The sequence below is a fragment of the Carlito syrichta genome, unplaced genomic scaffold, assembly GCF_000164805.1.
Source record: "Carlito syrichta isolate Samal-C Ts95f unplaced genomic scaffold, Tarsius_syrichta-2.0.1 Scaffold308079, whole genome shotgun sequence".
Classification (NCBI taxonomy): domain Eukaryota; kingdom Metazoa; phylum Chordata; class Mammalia; order Primates; family Tarsiidae; genus Carlito; species Carlito syrichta.
Window position 1 is genome coordinate 169120 of NW_007252175.1, and position 4950 is coordinate 174069.

General features: G+C 37.0%; 1 pseudogene; it reads right to left on the reverse strand.

The window, feature by feature from the left end:
* Positions 1-1534: 1534 nt before the first annotated feature.
* The window catches only part of LOC103267236, a 117672-nt pseudogene continuing 114256 nt past the window's right edge, over positions 1535-4950 (reverse strand).

A 4950-nucleotide genomic window follows, 5' to 3' on the forward strand; every position in this document is an offset into this window, starting at 1 on the left:
CAATCCTCTCACCTCAGCCTCCCAAAGTGCTGGGATTATAGGTGTGAGCCACCACATCCGTCCTTAAAAATCTTTTATAACATAAAAAGGTGTTCTGGTCATTTTGGGTGTAGTACTTAAGAGATTTGTCAAGCAAATATAAAGGTTCTTTGCTCATTTTCCTTTCACAAAAAGATACATATTCATTTATTTTTCATTTCTAATAAATTAAAGTCTATAATCTGCTAGCTAACTAAGATTTTCAGAAAAGCAAACATTAAATATTTAACTTCAAGATGACATTTTACCCATAAATGAGAAAGTAGCTGCTATTCAGAAGAAAATTACACAAAGGGGAGAATATTTAAAACAGAATATTTTGAAGTATTTCAATCATTAAATGATTTTAATGTCCAAAATATTGTAAATATGCCACCTATAAAATGCCCAAAGTAATGTAAATGTATCACTCTCTGATCTATGTGCTTAAAACATTTAGAAGCTAAATTTTCTAGCCCACTTAAAAATATGTTAGTAAAAACAAAATAAAATCACTTATAAAAGACTTCGGTGGATATAACACACTCTTATCACAAATATAATTGTTTAATGATATCCAATTAATTTGTAATGTCAACAGACTGAAATGAGGGCAGATTGGGATTTCAACAAAACCAGTTGTCTTTGTGGCGAAGAGTTGGAAAAGTTTCCTAGCAGGGCAATTCAGCAGGGCAATTCAGCAAATGAATTTCATATTGCATTTCACTTCAGCCGACATCTTTGTGAAGCAAAAATTTCTCAAGTATGACAAGCATTAAAACGGAATGTCAAACAACAGGTAAATGGATTAACAACTTATGGTAACGAATGGGATGGAATGAATTATTGATGCCTACATCAACATGCATGAATCTCAAAACACTTACCTGGGTGAGAGAAGGTATGCAAACACAGAAAAGCACATACTGTGTGATTTAATTTAGACAAAATTCTAGAATATTCAAACTAACTTATAGTGACAGGAAGAAGGTCATTGATTGCCTAGGGATGGGACAGAGGAGAGAATGGTTTGCAAAGGGCAGGAGGAAACTTTTTTTTGTTTGAGTTGGAGTCTCGCTCTTGTCGCCCAAGCTGTAGTGTAGCAGCATGCTCACAGCCCCTGCAGCCTCGACCTGCCGGGCTCAGGCGATCCTTCCACCTCAGCCTTCCAAATAACCGGAACTACAGACACACTCCACCACACCCGGCTAGGAAACTTCTTTTTGGAAGGGAATGATAGAAATGTTTATCTTCACTGTGGTGATGATTTCAAAGGTGTATATGTCACAAATTATCAAATTGTACAGTTTAGTTTACTGCAATTGTACTTCAAGAAAGTAGTTTTGAAGATCAAAATAAAAGCATCAATAAAAAGCATGAACCATAACTTTAAAAAATAATAAATTGAATGCAGTCAAAATCTCAAACTCTACTTTCCAAAAGACATTATTAAGAAAATCAAGGTGACGTGAATTGACTTTTGCAATAAATTTTATCCACAGTATTAAGAAAATGTTTAGTCTTCCTCTGGAACCAGTTTGAGAACTTTACCAATTGCAATGGTCTTAACTCCCATCTCTTAAGGTAAAGCGAGGCAGATGCTGCCTGTAAAGGTCTCCTGCTGTCCTGAAATGAGCAATACATACTTGGCCCTGCTTCACAAGAGAGGGTCAAGTCTTACTTTTTTTTCCTCCTGATTTTTTTCTACCCAGCAGATTGAGGTTGTTATTTCAACTTCTGCCATACAGGCGTGAATATGCAGCACTGCATTATACCCTGGGCAGATGGGGGATTTGTGTTCTATAATCATATCAAATGTGCATCCAGAATGAAAAGAGTATTAAGATGACAAAGTAGGAATCCTGGAAGAATCTCTTCTTCAATTCTCTTAGGTCTGATGTTGAAGGTTTCACCTGAGGCTACAGTATCAATGTCACTGGAAAGTATTCCAAGAATTTCCACATTGTGATTGTTTGACACCATCACAAGCTGCTGGCCTCTTCAAACAGGTTTTTATTTTTAACTTTTAATTTTTAATTTTAAAGATGTGAGGTACAATTCAGGGTTAGGTATACAAATGCTCATTATGCAGGTACCCTTGTTGATGAGGTGTACCTTCCTTTCCCCAGGCAGTTTCCCACTACTGCCAATCCTTTCCTTATAGTATTACGATAATTGCTCAAGGTCTGCTTATAAGTGAGAACATGTTACTCAGTTCTTTGTTTCTGTGATACATCACTCAGTATTATAGACTTTAAGTCCATCCAGGTATAAACAGATTCTAATACCAGTTTCCCCAGGACCACAGTGCCCATATTCCTGTATTTATCCATGACTGACAACCTGATTGGTCCATTAACTGATCTATTGAAGTTTGGCAAATCATCCAGATATGGAGTTAATGGTAATCCAGTGTACCAAGGACAAGAATATGATTGCTCTTTGAGATTAGTGCAAGTAGGTCCTGAGCAGGGCTTGAAGTGAATGTCCTTTCCTTTTCCGGGTGAGATTACCAGCACCATCAAGTCAGCTTGAGAGGTACCACCAGACATATCTGGGACAAAACTCTGTGGCCAGGGGCATCCAGAGTTGCGAAGTGCTTCTTTTAGGTTTGAAAATAGGTACAAATCACTCCTACTGTTTTACCCTTGTTTCATTCTTCCCAATTTGTGTCTAAAGCTTAAGACAAGGACCAAATTTCTCTCTCTCTTTGTAAAAATCTTAGCTTCTCTTTCATACTTCTCAAGTGTCCTTTTGTCAACCATTCCAGTCAAATACATTATTTGTCCTTCAGTAGTTGACTTACCTGCACTTGCATCCTCAATGAATGCTTCATTCACATGTTCTTTTTAAGGAACATCCGGTGGTAAAACTGCAGATTTAGGTTTTGGTATTTTCTCATCCTCCTCCATCATTTTAGAGGGGCTTTCCTCTTGTGATCTTTCAACTCTAGGAATCACCCCCAGGTTCTACTTCACTTATTTCTTCTTTGTGCTCCTCTAATCTTCTTTTAAGGATAGCAGTCATATTGGATTAGGTCTTACCCTAATAGACCTTTCTTTCTTTTTTTTTTTAAGTTGGAATCTCACTCTGTCGCCCAGACTGGAGTGCAGTGGCCGCTCCTGGCCACAGCAGCCTCCACCTGCTGGGCTCCGGCGATCCTTCCGCCTCAGCCTTCCAAGTAGCTGGAACTACAGGCACACACTACCACGCCTGGCTAATTTTTTGATTTATTGTGGAGATGAGGGCTCACCAAGTTGCCCAGGCGGGTCTCGAACCCGCGGGCTCAGGCAATCCACTCACCTCAGCCTCCCTAGCCAGCCAGTTTTATTCATAATAGCCAAAAATTGAAAACAACAAAATGTCCGTCAACTGGTGAGTGAATAAATTGTTGCAACAGCCATGCAAGGAGTACTACTCACAAATAAAATGTAAGAAACTACTGATAGATTCAACAACATGAATAAATCTCAAAAGCACTGGGCAACATAAAAGAAGTCAGATATAAAAATTATACAATATATATGACTCTGAAAAAGGCAAAACTATAGAAGCAGAAATGGGATCAGTGATGGCCAGGACAAGGGGCTAGGGCTGGAGTAGGGGATTTAGTTCATAAGGGAACGGGGGGACTTTTTGAGGTTAGGGAAATAGTCTATATCTTGCTTGTGGTAGTGGTTACAGAACTATACACATTTGTCAAAACTCATTAAACTATACTCTTAAAAGGGATAAAATTTTGCCGTATGCAAATTTTGTCTCAATAAACTTCTTTTTAAAAAAATTATAAAAAATAGTGATCTCAAAGGTAGACCTAAAATTGCTTAAACAGAAAGTGTTAAGCCAGTATTTTCAAAAATATAAGGTATATTCAATCACAATTACTTAACTCAAAAATTAATAGTATTGATAATAATATTTTAATTCATTATTAAAATTTCTCTTGTGTCTATGCTTATCTATTGTATATAATATATTACATTACTTTGTAGCCCAAAATATATTACATAATATAACACATAAGTACACATGCATAATTAATACATAAATAACTAGATATGTAAAGGAGATGCATGTCAAAGTTTTGTTTAACCTTAAGATATGCACACTCAGACATTTTGAATATCTCTGATACAGTTACTTCCAATTTTTTTTTTACTATAATAAATAATTCTCAAACTTACATCTCTGTGTTTAGAGTTTTTAATCCTCATTTTGGATTTTTTTCCTTAAGAAAGAATTATTAAATTTGAATTACTGTGTCAAAGTTAAAAAAAAATGTGCATTGTGAAATATATATTTATTTATTTTGCACAGTTGTTGAACCAGTTTACATCGCCACTAACAGTGAACGAAAGTACGTGTCTCACCATACTCTTGTCAGCACTGGTTGTATAATTTTAGTTGCACTTTATTATATTATGAAAGACTTTCTAATTGTTATTTTTAGATTTTAAAAAAAAGTGGCCAGGAATAGTGGCTCATGTTTATAATCCCAGCACTTTGGAACACTAAGATGAGAGGATCACCTGGGGCTAGACATTCAAGACCAGCCTGGACAAAACAGCAAAACATAGTGAGATCACTTCTCACAAAAAAAACTAAAAAAGAAAACATAGTGAGACCCTTGTCTCTACAAGCACCCATTTGTAGTCTTAGCTACTGAGGAGGCTAAGGCAGGAGAATCACTTGAACCCAGGAGTTTGAGGTTACAGTGAACTGTGATTGTACTACTGTACTAGGCTGAGTAACAGGGTGAGGCCTTGTTTCTAAATAATAATAATAACAAGCCGGGATCAGTGGCTCAGCCTGTAATCCCACGCGTTTGGGAAGCTGAGGTGAATGGATTGCCTGAGCCCACGGGTTCGAGACCTGCCTGGGCAGGCGAGACCTCATCTCTACAATAAATCAAAAAATCAGCCGGGTGTGGAA